The sequence below is a fragment of the Capra hircus genome, chromosome 10, assembly GCF_001704415.2.
Source record: "Capra hircus breed San Clemente chromosome 10, ASM170441v1, whole genome shotgun sequence".
NCBI lineage: Eukaryota > Metazoa > Chordata > Mammalia > Artiodactyla > Bovidae > Capra > Capra hircus.
The window spans coordinates 77,600,521-77,618,215 of NC_030817.1; the positions used below are offsets into that span (position 1 = coordinate 77,600,521).

A 17,695-nucleotide genomic window follows, 5' to 3' on the forward strand; every position below is an offset into this window, starting at 1 on the left:
CCTGGATGCAGGTCAGGAAGCAACAGTTAGAACCGGGCATGGAACAACAGACTGGTTCCAAATAGGAAAAGGAGTACGTCAAGGCTGTATATTGTCGCCCTGCTTATTTAACTTATCTGCAGAGCACATAATGAGAAACGCTGCGCTGGAGGAAGCACAAGCTGAAATCAAGATTGCCGGGAGAAATATCAATAACCTCATATATGCAGATGACACCACCCTTATAGCAGAAAGTGAAGAGGAATTAAAAAGCCTCTTGATGAAAGTGCAAGAAGAGAGTGAAAAAGTTGGCTTAAAGCTTAACATTCAGAAAATGAAGATCATGACATCTGGTCCCATCACTTCATGGGAAATAGATGGGGAAACATTGGAAACAGTGTCAGACTTCATTTTTTGGGGCTCCAGAATCACTGCAGATGGTGATTGCAGCACTGAAATTAAGACGCTTACTCCTTGGAAGGAAAGTTATGACCAACCTAGATGGTATATTCAAAAGCAGAGACATTACTTTGCCGACGAAGGTCCATCTAGTCAAGGCAATGGTTTTTCCAATAGTCATGTATGGATTTGAGAGTTGGACTGTGAAGAAGGCTGAGCTCCGAAGAATTGATGCTTTTGAACTGTGGTGTTGGAGAAGACTCTTGAGAGTCCCTTGGACTGCAAGGAGATCCAACCAGTCCATTCTAAAGGAGATCAGTCCTTGGTGTTCTTTGGAAGGACTGATGCTAAAGCTGAAACTCCAGTACTTTGGCCACCTCATGCAAAGAGTTGACTCATTGGAAAAGTCTCTGATGCTGGGAGGGATTGGGGGCAGGAGGGGAAGGGGACGACAGAGGATGAGATGGCTGGATGGCATCACCGACTCGATGAACGTGGGTTTGAGTGAACTCCGGGAGTTGGTGATGGACAGGGAGGCTTGGCATGCTGCAATTCATGGGGTTGCAAAGAGTCGGACACGACTGAACGACTGAACTGAACTGAACTGAGCTCCTTTTCTGGGTAAATATCAAAAGATGTACAGCAGACTGCAGGAACAGAGGGAGAACGACAGAGGGCGCTGCTCCCTTTCGTTGGTGGTTTGATAATAAATTCATCTTTAAATTCTGAGAAACTTTCTCTCTTGCTCATACTACAGCATGATCCTGTAGGGGAGTTTGTCTTGCATAACACATGAACGAAGATTTTCTTGAAGACTTCAACAAAGGATCAAGAAACGAGAGGAGCAGTTTTTTTCAACTTTTGTGTATCCCCAAACTTAGCCTCCACGGCTTCTGAGCCAGCTATGCTCTCGGCTTTGTGCTTAGGACTTGTGACCTTGTTGATAATGCGTGAGTAACGTTTATTTAAAATTTCTAAGATGTTCTAGTCCTTTGTTTTAGGATGTCATGTAACCTCTATCAAGCGGGAGATGGTCCCTCTTCCTTAGCCAACTTAACAAAGTCTTACTGTGTGTGTGTGTGTGTGTGTGTGTGTGTGTGTGTTTATTTTTTTTCTTTAAGGAGGGACCAGTGGAGACTCGGTGACCCAGACAGAACATGTTGTTACCCTCCCCGAGACGGCATCTCTGACTCTGAAGTGTACTTATCAGTCCAGCTATTCAGTTTCTCTTTTCTGGTATGTCCAGTACCAAAACAAAGAGCTTGAGCTGCTCCTGAAAAGCTCATTAGGAAACCAGAAGGTGACCAGCAGAGGCTTTGAAGCCACTCATATCTCGAGTGACAGCTCCTTCCACCTGCAGAAATCCTCCGTGAAAACATCAGACTCAGCTGTGTACTACTGCGCTCTGAGTGACACAGTGAGAGAGGCTGCAAGGAGAGCTGAACACAAACCCAAGGGCACATATGGGGTCAGGCTGTGGGCAGCTCTCCAGAGTTCTATGCTAGAGGCATCGTCAAAGTACTTTCAGCTCTGAAGCTCAGAGCTAAGAACCTTGAAATTCGTGGATTGCCCTGCAGAGAGGAATCTGGGGTTCAGTTCAGTTCAGTTGCTCAATCGTGTCTGACTCTTTGCGACCCCATGAATCGCAGCACGCCAGGCCTCCCTGTCCATCACCAACTCCCGGAGTTCACTCAAACTCACGTCCATTGAGTTGGTGATGCCATCCAGCCATCTCATCCTCTGTCATCCCCTTCTCCTTCTGCCCCCAATCCCTCCCAGCATCAGAGTCTTTTACAATGAGTCAACTCTTTGCATGAGGTGGCCAAAGTACTGGAGTTTCAGCTTTATCATCATTCCTTCCAAAGAAATCCCAGGGCTGATCTCCTTCAGAATGGACTGGTTGGATCTCCTTGCAGTCCAAGGGACTCTCAAGAGTCTTCTCCAACACCACAGTTCAAAAGCATCAATTCTTCGGAGCTCAGCCTTCTTCACAGTCCAACTCTCACATCCATACATGACTACTGGAAAAACCATAGCCTTGACTAGACGGACCTTCGTCGGCAAAGTAATTTCTCTGCTTTTGAATATGCTATCTAGGTTGGTCATAACTTTCCTTCCAAGGAGTAAGCATCTTTTAATTTCATGGCTGCAATCACCATCTGCAGTGATTTTGGAGCCCCCCAAAATAAAGTCTGACATTGTTTCCACTGTTTCCCTCTCTATTTCCCAGGAAGTGATGGGACCAGATGCCACGATCTTCGTTTTCCTAATGTTGTTCCTTTAAGCCAACTTTTTCACTCTCCTCTTGCACTTTTATCAAGAGGCTTTTTAGTTCCTCTTCACTTTCTGCCATAAGGGTGGTGTCATCTCCATATCTGAGGTTATTGATATTTCTCCCAGCAATCTTGATTCTAGCTTATGTTTTTTCCAGTCCAGCGTTTCTCATGATGTACTCTGCATCGAAGTTAAATAAGCAGGGTGACAATATACGGCCTTGACGTACTCCTTTCCCTATTTGGAACCAGTCTGTTGTTCCATGTCCAGTTCTAACTGTTGCTTCCTGACTTGCATACAGATTTCTCAAGAGGCAGGTTAGGTGGTCTGGTATTCCCATCTCTCTCAGAATTTTCCACAGTTTGGTGTGATGCACACAGTCAAAGGCTTTTGCATAGTCAGTAAAGCAGAAATAGATGTATGTTTGTTTTTTTTCTGGAACTCTCTTGCTTTTGCGATGATCCAGCAGATGTTGGCAATTTGGTCTCTGGTTGCTCTGCCTTTTCTAAAACCAGCTTGAACATCAGGAATTTCATGGTTCATGTATTGCTGAAGTCTGGCTTGGAGAATTTTGAGCATTACTTTACTAGCGTGTGAGATGAGTGCAATTGTGTGGTAGTTTGAGCATTCTTTGGCATTGCCTTTCTTTGCGACTGGAATGAAACTGACCTTTTCCAGTCCTGTGGCCACTGCTGAGTTTTCCAAATTAGCTGGCATATTGAGTGCAGCACTTTCACAGCATCATGATTCAGGATTTGAAATAGCTCAACTGGAATTCCGTGGGACAGTGTAAAGAGGAACCTAAGTGCTTTTCTCCAGAAATGCCTGTTTTCGGCCCATTCACATTCCCCCAAAAGGCACAGAATCCCTTGAAATGTCATTAACTCTTTGGTGAGAGTTCAGCTGATATATGCTGAAATATTTCACAGCTTGTTAATGGAAACTCCCAGGAACATTGTTAATGGATGACTGTGTGATCTGGAAGGTAGTCTCTGGTTTTAATAATTCAGGCTATTTGTATGTCTTGCTGAGATACATCTCCAGACACGTCATCTTCAGTGACTAAGAGCTTTATTCTCTCTTTCCTTGACTTTTCCATCCCTATGGCTGTTACAGCAATGCTGCTACCTAAGTAAGCTCCAGGAGGAGAGTTTTCTGACAGGATAATCCTTCTGTCAATGGCCCTGTGGGTCAGAGCAGCCCAGTTGGTAAATATTGCAGGCATGTTGTGTATTGTTTGTATTCAAACAGGATACAGGATATTCTCTTTGCCAATAATAATGTCACCTCAGGGGAAATCTATTCATCAGTCATATTTCTGATAGATGGGAAAAGTGTTTCTGTACTCTTACAATAAGCTATCTTTGGAGTGGAGTGAGCTTTTCACCTGCTCCAAGAAACTAGGAGAAAGTATCAGCCCCTCCCAAGGCAGGAGCATCTCCCCACTCCTCTGCCCACGAGCAGGAATGTGGAGCCCCTTGGGTCAGCGCCCTGCAACAATCATGCCCAGTGCACAGAGCAGCCCCTCTGCATCTCTGAAGGTTGAACTCCTGTCCGCGCCTTTGGGGACCAGCCTTTCTGGAAGGACAGTGGGGGACACAGAAGGTGTGAAAAGAGATATGTTTTACTGCCAAGCAGTCAGGGAGATGTGGCCTAGACACTGATTATTTGTCATCTTATAATTTATAAACACAGCAATCAAAATACAGAGTTTAATAGTTAGAATAGTTTTAATGGTCCTGGGGGAGGTAGTCCCCATCCTCATTGAACAGAGTGGATGTCTGGACACCCACCTGAAGTTCAGTGCAGACTTCCTCCCTAACATCCTAGAGTGCTGCACACTGGGTGTTTGCCACCTGAGCACTGGGGCTTGAACATCTTGATAAACAGGCCAGAGAAAGGGAGAGGGAGATGCAAAAACAAAAATAAATCTTACAGTGGAAAAAAAGTATTCAAGCAGGGTTTATTTCCCTGGCGGTAACTGTATCAGCTTCTTACTTCTGGTCTGATCTCTCATTCCACATCTCTGGGTCCAGGCTAGTGGGACTACAGACAGAGCAGAGGATTATTATTATTATTATTATTATTTGCTTACCTGCTCCTCAGTCAACTGAAAACAGTTTGAAATAGGAATCGTGTCTGGTGGACCCTAGGGATTCCTGAACATGCACAAAAGTTTAAGAGCGCCTAAGTGATCCACTGAGCCAAAGAGTCCTACCAGCATGATAACTTGACTCAAGACCCTAATTTTAGGAGGAATTTTGGTTCAGGGGATAGGGCTCTGCACTCCCAAAGCAGGGGTCCCAAGTTCAGTCTTTGGTTAGAAAACTAAATCTTACAAGCTGAAGCTAAGACCCAGGGCAGCCATAAACAAATAACAACTCAGCAAACAGCTGTGAATTAAAAAAGTAACTCTAATTTTAGTAGGAGTTCATTTTAACTGGTGAGAAAATCTCTGTAGGTGGAAAGGTACATTTAAAGAAGATTGTTCTTGAAATTGCTCTTAGTCAGTTCAACTGACCAAGTCATAGCCATTGTTACTGGATTGACAGCACTGCCTTGAAAACCCATGTAAGGCAACCTCACACCTGACTGCAGCCACAAAGTCTTCATGCCTAAAATGGTTTATGTCAGCAAAGAACAATGTTTTGACTTCTTACCATAATACAACCATACTTTCCATAAAGTAAATCCTAGAAAAAGCAGCAGCTATGAAATGACTTTGTTATATCTTCTGCTGGGTTCACTCCACTTGCACAAATAATTGCACAGGAACCTAGACAAACAGGCTGATAGACACTGAGCAGACAGCTCTTTCCACTGAGATTCCTGAATCTCTAATAAAATAAATAAACAGGAGCCTGATAAACACCGCACACATGCCTTTGAAATGAAGCAAGCCTGGTTAATATATTAAGCATCTGAGCTTGACTTTCTAAAAAAAAAATACTTAGTTGAATTAAAACAGGAATGTGACAAGCGCTACATCCATGTATGGTCCAGGGGCCCCAAAGGAGATCTTTTCAGGGAGGTTTACCAAACTCACTGAGGTTTCTCTCTTTATTGCAGATTGCCACTCAGCCCAGGATTCACCTTGGATCTCCTCCCTCCTCATGCTACCGCCTTGCCCTTGTCTCTCCCTTTCTCTCTTTTGTCCATATCCCTCCTCTCTTGTACAGTGGTCCACAAATTTCTAAGTTCCATCTCAATCCTCAGTGAGACAGTTTTGGTAAACCCCTCCTGCCCTGGCGCCTGGACGCTGCCTCCATGAAGGACGCTGGGCCACGTGAGTGCTCATCTCATCTGTCTTCCTTGTCTCTGTGCTCCCTGATGTACAAGATCCAAAATCTGTTTCATATATTTTGTCCAGTTTTCTAGTTGTAAGGTCAACTCTACCTTTAACTGTGAAAAAGAAGTAATGGTAATTTTTTGGGTATATTTACAAATGTGTCATTTTACGATGGTAGGGTATGTAATAATAGCCTTATCATTAGCCACACATTATTTGAGACCTGCCGTAGATAAGGTTTCCTCCATGGCATGTTGACTGAGTCTTGGGGATGAACAGAGCTAGTTCAGGTAAGAACTTGAGGAGAGGAGGGAGCACTTTCCATTCAGGAGGATCCTTCTCTGACCCATGGAAATCTTGGCGACACATGGAAGGAAGAAATCTGACTATTCCATCTAGAAATTGTAACTGGGGTTTCTTGCAAAGCTAGAGATACCTGTACCATGCAAAAAATTATGGAAGTAATAATAGAATATTTCCCTAAGCACGCTTATGTTTAGGACTCTCTTCTTAGGGTCCTGTCCCATTCTCCTATATGTACCCCACAAGCTATTATCAGGAGAAATAGGTCAGACCAGAGTGTGGTGCAATTTTCACGATCACCACCAGAGGGCGGGGCTCCCTTCAGATGCGGTTCCTCTGTATTCAAGAGCTGGTTCACTTGCCTGCTTCGTAGCCACAAGACAGAATATTGCTGCAGTACAGAAAGGGGCTCTCAGTTTCTGAGCGAGGAGCTTCTGTAACATCCAGATGGAGACTAGATTTGTTTGACTGGTGTATTGCAGGGAACAAGGATCGTTTTCTTTTGCGAACATGCATTCTGCCACTCACTCAGTTCTTCTGATCATCTTAATATTCAGTAAGTAACATTTTATCCTACATGATAATGATTTTTCATTTATCTATGATTATAGGTAAGTTTTATTTTCTTCTCTGGCTGAAAACTCTTCTCCTGTACATTTCTACTATAACAAAGTGATTTTCTTCCAGGAGGGACCAATGGTGACTCAGTGAACCAGACAGAAGGCCCAGTGACTGTCTCAGAGGGGGCTCTCATGACCCTGAACTGCACTTACCAGACTGCTAATTTGGCACCCTATCTTTTCTGGTATATCCAGCATCTCAACAAAGCTCCTCGACTCCTCCTGAAGGGCTTGATGTCAGACCCGAAGCCAAAGAGTGAAGGTTTTCAGGCCACTCTTGTTCAGAGTGACAGGTCCTTCCACCTGCAGAAACGGGCAGTGCAAGCATCAGACTCGGCTGTGTACTACTGTGCTCTGAGTGACACAGTGACACAGGGCTGCGGGGGAGCTGAGCACAAACCCAGAGTGCAGATGGGGCTCTGGCTGTGGGCAGCCCTGCAAGGGGGTGGCTCTTTCTGTCTTAGGTGTTTTATGCTAGCTGTGCTGTTGTTTGTGTGCTAAGTCATGTCCGACTCTTTTGCGACCCTGTGACTGTAGTGGGCTCTTCTGTCCATGGGATTTCCCAGGCAAGAAGATTGGAGTGGGTTGCCATTTCTTTCCCTGGGAATTACCCCAACCCAGGAATGGTACCCATGTCTCCTGTTTGTCAGGCAGATTACCACTGAGCCACCTAGGAAGCTCTCATTTTATGCCAGAGGCATCATCAAAGTACTCCCAGCTCTGAAGCTCAGTGCCAAGAAGCCCACAATTCTTGGATTGGTCTACAGAGAGGAATCTTGGAGGAACAGTGAAAAGAGGAATCTAAAGGCCTTCTCCAGAAATGCCTGTTTTTAGCCCAGTCACATTTCTCCAGATGGCATAGAATTCCTGGAAGTGACGTCAACTGTGTTCAATGACAATTCAGTTGATATATGCTGAAATATGTCACAACCTGTGATGAAAAGTTCCAGGACACCTCGTTCATGGATGAATATATGGCCTTGAAGCTGCTGTCTGAGTGTTATAATTCAGACCAGAAATGTATGTCTTGCTGAGTTTCACCTGCAGACACTCCATCTTTAGTGACTGGGACCTTTACACTCTCTTCCCTTGACTTTTCCACCTCTTATGGTTGCTCAAGAAATGCTGCTGCTGCGAGTCCCATGAAGATGGTTTCCTGAGAAGATATTCCTTCTGTCAAGGGCCCCGTGGGAAGGAGCAGTCTAGTCAGTGAACATTTTGTGCATGAGGTGTCTTGCTTATATGTTGGTGACACAGCTCCACCCACATCTCGTCATCATGGCAGCTCTTTACAGAATGCCGGGTCATGATCCCGATTCTGGTCTTGAGGATCTGTGCTGTGAGAAATTCTGGACATAAGCATGACCACGGAACCTGACATAATACTATATCAGTGTATTGAGGCCTCTGATCCTTTTGAAATGTGTCAAATTCAGTGACCAAGCAAACTCAGTCCATTAGTGAAAAGAGGGCACATGGACTTTTGTTGACTGGGATTCTAAATTATTGACATATTCACAACGTTCCCACAGCAGAGGAGCAGAAAACAGAGAAATGTGTGGCTCTCACTGTAACTTGCAATGAATAAAACTCACCGAGAGAAATTCGTTCTGGCATTCTGGAGGTCTCTGAACCTCACCTATGCTTTATCCTCTTGTATGATTCTGTGGGACTGAGAGGTAAAGATGAAGGTTTTGCAGAGCCTGAGCCTTCTGTTTCAGAGCCTCTTCTTAAGAAAAAGAAAATAAAATTACAAATCAAGTTTCTTGGGCCCAGGACACTAAGGGATCCTGAAACACAAGATGAATTTGCTTCATGGTAAACTCTCTTCATAAATCTTACCTCTTTAAGATCAAAGAATTATAACCATCTTACTTTGCCTTGATCTTGGCAGATTAGAACCCCCCAGGACTCTTTCTGTCCCAGCACTTGATCTGTAATTAATATGAGTATTTTCAGCTCTATCACTTTTTGAATAACAGCTTTATAATGATAATTCACATATCATCACTTTCTCACTTTTAACTGTACAGCTAAGTGGTTTTTAGCATGTTCACAGAGTTGTGCAGTCATCTGCTGCTGATAAGTCGCTTCAGTCGTGTCCAACTCTGTGAGACCCCATAGAAGGCAGCCCACCAGGGTCCCCCATCCCTGGGATTCTCCAGGCAAGAATACTGGAGTGGGTTGCCATGTCCTTCTCCAATGCATGAAAGTGAAAAATGAAAGTGAAGTCGCTCAGTCGTGTCCGACTCTTAGCAACCTCATGGACTGCAACCTACCAGGCTCCTCCATCCATGGGATTTTCCAGGCAAGAGGTCATCAGTACTATCTGATTCCAGAACACCACCCCAGGGAGAAACTTTGTACCCATTAGTGGTCACTCCCATTCCCCATTTCCCCCAGACATGGGCATCCACTCCTCTGTTCTCTGTCTCTGTGGATGTGATGGTTCTGGGTGTTTCCTAGAGATAGGATCAGCTCGCATATGACTGTTTGTACCTGTCTTCTTTCGCCTCATGGAGTCTCTCCATGGCGAGTCTCCATATCAGCTCTTCACTACGCCTTATGGTCACTTAATAGGCTGCTCCGTGATACCCCCTATTCTCCTTATCTTCACTTGAATGATTGTTTTGGAAACATTTTGGTTATTTCCACTTTTTAGCTCTTATAAATAATGCTGGTATGAGCACTCAGGTGCAGGAGCTCTATTGCTCTAAGTGAATGTACTTTCAGTTAGTGGTTCGACTTTTTGTGTTTTTATATTTGTTTCATTTCATTTTGCTTTATTTGGTACCAACATTTCCTTAGGCTGTAAAATGAGTAAGTACAAGAGAAAATGCTCTTTAAAATTATGATTTAATGCTTACATGAGATATAATCATTCCAAGCTATACCTGCATTCATTCAGGAAAACTTTTTGAGCAATACTCATATTTGTCAGTAATATGAATAAGTGTTGAGAATATAGTAGACATGACCGAGTCTCCTGCTTCAGGATTGTATTGCTTTAAGACACCACACGTGTCTTAAAATAATGTTTCTTTCACAAATCATTTTATTCACTCACTGAGCTCTGTTTGTTCCCAGTATGTGACATTAATAGGTTTATGGGCAATGGGCTAAGCTTTTAAAATCCCTCTCCACCTCTTCATGTAGATACTAGGAAACTTCCAATTTAAAAATCTTAAAATTGAAGTGTAGAGATGTTTAGTAACTTAATTAAGGTTACATAACCAGTCAGGACAGAGCTTGGGTAGGATGTCAATCATTCTGATGCATGACTAATATTCTTAAAATCTAGTTGATAGAACCACCATGAAAACTGTTATTTTTTTTGTTGTTGTTGTTGTTTTTTTGGTTAAATACCATTGCCTTCTTAGAATTTTATAATTTTTGAAATTTTCATTTGTTGAAAAATAAGTTAATGCAATAATCAAAACTGTACTTGACTCAATGGGCAATCACAAGAGTATATATATATATATTCCTGAATACAGAAACCAAAAAATTGCAGTCATCATCATTTATGTCTTTGAACATAAAGTTGCTCAGATTCTCTGTGATTGAATAACCTGCTTATTCCAGGGCTAATAGCTGAACCTCAGTAGCCATATGAAAGGGGCATACATTACAGGTCTTTGCCATGGAAATGAGGACTATATTTTTCAAATAAAAAAACCCCTTTGTGTGGCAAATATGTCTCCTCACTGGGACTGTAAGACACAGCATTTTCTGTTCTGCTTCAGTGTATATCTTATTAAAGCAAACTCTTTTTCAGACAATTAGTAAATATGGGTCTGGGCTTCCCCGGGGGCTCAGTGGTACAGAATCCGCCTGACAATGCAGAAGATCTTCTTCAGGAGGAGTTCAACCCCTGGGTTGAGCAGATCCCCTGGAGAGGATATAGCAACCCACCCCAGTATTCTCATCTTGGAAATCCCATGGACAGAGGAGCCTGGTGGGTTACAGTTCATGGGGTTGCAAAGAGTCAGGCACAACTTAGCGACTAAACAGCAACAATACAGGCATGATGCGGAAATTTCATTGCTTTTTCTCAAACATTAGTAATTTGTGCCAAAACAGAAACTTTCAAAGGCAATTTTCTCTCAATAAAAAAGCCTAAAATCTAGTGTTTGCTTTAGTGGCTTCACAAATTTCTAGGGTTTTCAAGTGAAAGCTACCTGATAAAGCTGAGAGGGAGGGTAAAAAGAATGCTGATCCATCTTCCTCTCTAGCATTAGCAAATTGATTTATCAAAAATTCTCTAGGTCAGAATACTGGCGTGGGTAGTCATGCCCTTCTCCAGGGGACTTTCCCAACCCAGGGATCAAACACAGGTCTTCCACATTGCAGGCGGATTCTTGACCAACTGAGCCCTTATGGAGAAGAATACTTTTAAAATTTTGATGACCTTGGTCTTACATGTTTTCATGGACCCATGTCTAGAGCAGTGAGACTCAACTCCCAATATTTAAGATGTCAAAGAGTTTTAGACTATGATGCTAGCAACAGATGTCAATGGAGATTGAACTCTGCTGGCATTTCTAACAGGATTTCTGTTGCTTTTGATAATGCTTTGGCTCCGGATTTGTGTATTTTTAGGGTTTTCCCTATCGTAATTTACACCACAATTAATGGGTGTGGTTTGGAAGAGCTGATGATGATTCAGAAATACATGTATTGAGTTTTAACAGGAGTTCTTATATTTAGGCATTGACTAAAATTTTCTGAATTTACTTTTGTTTACACACATACACACATGTAAATTGTGATCACATGCACATGTATTTCTCCCCTTACTGCTGTTTAACATGGCACACACTTGACAGATTTTGTGACGCAGAGGCAAGACATGAAATCGTTCATAGACAACAAAATATTTTGCAGGTAACTTTTACCAGATTCCATAGGAGGCAGAGACAAAGATTGGAGTGAAAAATTCTGCCTTTCTGTTAGAGTGGAAACCCCATTGTTCCTTTTGATTCTCTGATCCAAAGAATGAACTGAACATGATTCTGTTTTACCACTGTTTATTTCTAGTCTGAGAGTGTTCTAATTTGACAAACTGATGTGCAGAAGTCTAGCATTTCCCTCCTAGAAAGGAAGCGTGTGACACGACACAGACACACTGCCCTCCAGCTGCTGACTCAGTTTCCTGCGTGGGGCAGAAGCATCTCACAGACCAGGAGCTCCGCCTGGACTGAGCACAGGGTGCAGAATTCAGACCTGGATCTGAAATGGAGCAGAGGACGTGTCACTGTAGGGAGGAGCTGCCCATGTGCTGGTTGCCAGTGCGCCGAGGGCGGGCAGAGCCTCTGTCTGTCTTGGTGAGGGTGGCCACACACAGGACTCATGCCCCTCTCTCAGTGCCAAGGTTGTGGGGAGGGCAGAGCATTGTTACCTGATGCATCTTGAAAGGCAGGGATAATGGGCAATGGAATCGGGGCATTAGGTCCTAAGCCACTTCATCCCCTACACCATCATGGTTGTAAGTAAAGGCTCTTTCCTGCAGGATCCAGCGTGACCCAGAAGGTAACTCAAGTCCAGTCTGCAATTTCTGTGGTGGAGAAGGAGGCTGCAACCTTGGACTGTGTATATGAAGCTAGTAGTTATGGCTATTATTTAAAAAATCAGACATCACATTGAAAACTGGATTTCTAGCTACTCTATAAAAATATCTAAGAGCACAACATCCTCTGGCTGCTGCTGCTGCTGCTAAGTCGCTTCAATCGTGTCCGACTCTGTCTGACCCCAGAGACGGCAGCCCACCAGGCTCCCCAGAATCCCTCCAGGCAAGAACACTGGAGTGGGTTGCCATTTCCCTCTCCAATGCCTGAAAGTGAAAAGTGAAAGTGAAGTCGCTCAGTCGTGTCCGACTCCTAGCAACCCCATGGACTGCAGCCTACCAGGGCTCCTCCACCCATGGGATTTGCCAGGCAAGGGTACTGGAGGGGGGTGTCATTGCCTTTGGTAGAGGTCAAAAGTCATGTTTGACTGCATAATGCCTTTGATATAGACTCATTTTCTGTTTAAAATCTATGCAGATTTACCATTTACAACTTGAAAAGCCAAAAATAAAATTTTAATTTATTAGTCATAATATAAAAGCTGATCCACAAAGCAAACAAATCTGAATTAACATCTCATGGAAATATATCTGTTTATTTCCCTGTGATTTTTATCATCACAGCATGGATTCCAGTGTGAGAAATTTCAGTATAGTTTATTCATAAATTCTTAGTTTTCTGGTCAGCATTGGGGAAACGTTAGTTGGCAAGACAGATGTGATGTCTGCTTTGATGGAGCTCATGTTCCAGGGGGCTGTAGTAATATCCAGTACTGGATAGTAGGCAGAAAGGACATTAAAGCACAGACTGTGTGACTTTAAGCAGGTCGTTTGCTCTGACTTTCTGCTTCCTCGTCTGTAAAGTGTGAAGGTTAGTCATGAAGCTGCTGTTGAGTTAGTGTGAGTCGCGCAGTCGTGTGCAACTCTTTTGTGACCCTATGGACTGTAGGCTGCCAGGCTCCTCTGTCCGTGGAATTCCCCAGGCAGGACGACTCGAGTGGGTTGCCATTTTTTCCTCCAGGGGATCTTCCTAACCCCAGGGACTGAACCTAGGTCTCCTGTACTGCAGACAGATATTATTTCCGTCTGAGCCACCAGGGAAGTCCTTTCCAAAATTTTACTCACCTCACAGGAGCACTAAGTTCACTATCCTTTTTGAGTTCCTAACACCCTCCCTTACTTAAGAAAGGACTATTAGGTGTTGTAGAAGTTATCAAGGCGCTGCTCACATTGCTTCCCAGTGTAATAAGAAGCCACGGGCGCAGGAAGAGAGTAGAGTGACGAGGGAAGCCACCTGCCTTTAACACATCAGGAGCACTGTTCTGCCTCCCTGGAGGGAGAAGGCGGAGGAAAAGGGACAGGCATGCAGGCAGGAGGGGAGGACAGGCCCAGACTTTGCTCTTTCATCCTGGACACTTTTGTATACATTTGATATCATCCTTAATAAAAGAGTGAATTGAACTTAGCTGGATTCAAACCCTGTCATCTGCATCACAGCATAACTTTTGAGGCACTCCTTAGCCTCTCTGTGCATCAATTTCTTAATATGTAAAATGGCAATAATAGAACCTACTTCATGGACTTAAGAATCAAAATCGTTTATATCTCTCTGTTTAAAATCATTATAAAATTAAAATATATATAAACACGCCTGCTTGTGTGTTTTATAGAAATAAAATTTTAAGCACAGGTACATATTATGGCATCTTGATACAGCAGGGATCACTCACTGATGACCATTATTAATATAAAAGGCAGAGTTTGTTCCAGTACCTACATCAGATTTTCATTCATGTCACTTTTTTCTATAACACAAAATTTCTCCTTATTTTTCTAGAAAGGAAGCAAAGTTCAGTGAAAAGCCAGGGCCATGCTGGCGCTGCTAGGAATGTCGCCTACAGGATTTGGTAGCCTTGTGTCAACGTTCCCATCTCAGCAGCCCCTGCAGACAAGCCCCCGGTCCTGACAGAGAAGAGCAGGTGACTTATGCTCAACATAAAAGTGCCCTTCTCAGGGCCAGGCAGGGCCACTTTAATTCCCCTGACTATATAGCAGAAGGTGTATTTCACCCTATTTGTTGACAGATCAATGGACAAATGCTGTAAGTCATGATCAATATTCACTGCGGCCTTCAAAGTGATTTGCTTTCAGCCTTGCACACAGTTTATGAACATTCAGCAAAGTTCCACATGTCAAGATAAAAGATAATGAAGAGATGGCATTTTCACCTAAAAGAAAATATATTGCTATTGGCTAACTTGTGACATACAAAATCTCTGTATAAGTTAAGGAGAATTTCTTTCCTGTGATTGATTGAAGAGTATATAAACACTTTTTCAGTATATCTGAAACTTGACTGATTAATGAGTTAATTTTCCTGAGATGATGTGATCACTGGCAAAGAGGATATTCTCATCCTGTACCCAGTTTGAAGGCAGACTGCCATTGGAGTGCAATGAGTTTTTCACATGCTCCAAGAAACTAGGAGAAAGTATCAGCCCCTCCCAAGGCAGGAACCTCTCCCCACTCCTCTGCTCAAGAGCAGGAATGTGGAGCCCCTTGGGTCAGCGCTCTGCATCTCTGCTAAAATTGGGCCCATTGCACAGAGTTCACCCTGCACATCTCTGCAGGCTGAACTCCTGTCTGCAACTTCGGGACCATACTTTCTGTAAGGACACTGGGGGACACAGAAGCAGAAAAGAGATATGTTTTATTTCTGGGCAGTCTAGGAGATGTGGCATAAACACTGAATCATTGTCATTTAAAAATTTATAGGCACAACTATAAAAAGGCAGAATTTAATAGTTATAATGGTTTTAATATTCCTGGAGGATGTAGTCCCCATCCTTATTTAACAGGGGGGATAGCTGAACACCCACCTGAAGGTAAACACAGATTTCCTCCAAACAACCTGGAGTCTTGCACACTGGGTGTTGGACACCTGAGCACTGGGGCTTCAGTATCTTGATAAACAGGGCCTAGGAAGGGAGAGGGTGATGAAAAAACAAAACGAAATCTGAACAGCGAAAGGAAAGTATTCAAGCAGGCTTTATTCCCCGGATGGTAACTGTGTCAGCTCTCTACTTCCGGTCTGATCCCTCATTCCACATCTCTGGGTCCAGGCTGGTGGGACTACAGACAGGGCTGAGGATTTTTTTTTTAACTAGCTTCTCAGTCAACTGAAAGCAGTTTGAGATAGGAATCATGTCTGGTTTTGGTTTCCACATTGTAGAAAACTCTGTAACTTTCCAGAATGAATGCTGGAGCCCAGGGTTTCCTGAACATGCACAAAAGTTTAAGAGAACCTCGGGGATCCGCCGAGCCAGAGTCCTGCCAGCATGATAACTTGACTCAAGACCCTAATTTTAGGGGGCTCTTTGGTCCAGGGTCTAGGACTCTGCGCTCCCAATGCCAGGGGCTTGAGTTTGATCCTTGGTCAGGGAACTGGATCTCAGATGCTGAAATTAAGACCCAGCACAGCCAAAACCAAAAACAAAACAGAACAGCTCAGCAAACAGTGTGCATTAAAAAAATACCCTAATTTTAGAAAAACAGGTCATTTGACTGTTGAGAAATTCTATGTCTATTAATAGGTATCATTTGAAGAAGATTGCTCTTGTGTTCAACTGACTTGGTCATTGCCATTTAGAAACATTTATTTTTAATCGGAAGATAATTGGAAAGCTACAGGTAAAAGGATGACACCAGAACCCTTCTCAACACCATACACAAAATAAACTCAAAATGGATTAACGACTTGAATGAAAGCCAGAATCCATCAAACTCTTCGAGGAAAACATAGGCAGTACACTCTTTGACATACATCACAGCACGATCCTTTTCTCCTAGAGTACTGGAAATAAAAACAAAAATAAACAATCGGACTTAATTAAGCTAAGAGTCACAGCCATTGTTCCTGGGCTGACAGCACTGCCCAGAGAGCCCATGTAAGGCAGCCTCCCAGCTGTCTGTAGCCACAGCATCCCCATGCCTTAGCATGGTGTATGTCAGCAAAGAGCAATGTTTTGACTTCTCACCATAACACAGTCTCACTTTGCATGAGGTAAACCCAATTCTAGAGAAAACAAGCTATGAAATGACCGCATTAAATCTTCTTCTGGGTTCACTTCACTAGCACAAATAATTGCACAGGAAACCAGACAAATGGGCTGACAGACACTGAGCAAACATTTCTTTCAATAGAGATTCTTGAATCCTTAATAAAACAAATAAATAGAAGACAGATGAACACCACGTACACATGCCTCTGGAATGAAGAGTGCCTGGCTAACATATTAAGCATCTAAACTTGACATTCTAAAAAATACTTAGTCGAGTTAAAACAACTATGTGACAAGAAGTGAAACGATAGTGATTGTGTTTCAAGAACCAATGTACCTAATTAAGGCCACCTGTCCCTCATGAGGCTAGAGAGGTAAGGTTGCCATTATCCAAGGATGGTCCAACTCCCCCCGCCCCCACTCTCCCCCCACTCCCCCAAGCCCTGCCTTGCGCTTATTTCTCTCTCTCTCTTTTTGTCAACATTCCTCCTCTAGTACAGAGGCCCACAATTTTTAGGTATTTCAGGATTTCCGTTTTCCTATTATGTCTGAATCCCACAATGAGACAGCTGCACTATTTTTGGTAAACCCCTCATGCACTGGTGCCTGGAAGCTGCCTCCATGAAGGAAGCTGGGCAATGATAGTGCTCATCTCATCTGTTTTCCTTATCTTTGTACTCCCTGATGTTCAAGGTCCAAAAGTAATTTTCCAATTGGAAGATCAACTCTACCGTTATCAGTGAAAAAGAAGTCATGTATTTTACTTTTATTGTGTTTTACAAATCTGTCATTCCATGAAAATCAGGATAATAACCTTATCACTTAACTACACATTGTTTGACACCTGCCTTAGATAAAATTTTCTACATGGCATGTTGACAGAGTCAACATGAATATAACTACTTCAAAGAAATGACTTCGGTTGAGGAGGAAGCACTTTCCATACAGAGGGATCCTTCTCTGACCCATGGGAATCGGAGACACAAGGAAGGAACCTCTGACTATTCCTTCTAAAAATTGTAACTGGGGTTTCTTGCGAAGCTAGAATTACCTGCACCATGCAAAAAATTATGGAAGTAATAATAGAATATTCCCCAAGCACGCTTATATTTAGGACTCTCTTCTTAGGGTCCTGTCCCATTCTCCTATAAGTACCCCACAAGCTATTATCAGGAGAAATAGGTTAGACAGGACTGTGGTGCAA

General features: G+C 43.1%; 1 long non-coding RNA gene across 1 annotated transcript; it reads left to right on the forward strand.

Annotated features, from left to right (window-relative positions):
* LOC108637003 lies at nucleotides 1,149-6,096 on the forward strand. Its single transcript, XR_001918732.1, has 3 exons — nucleotides 1,149-1,328; nucleotides 1,500-1,614; nucleotides 5,722-6,096. It is a non-coding gene; the product is annotated as an uncharacterized LOC108637003 (long non-coding RNA).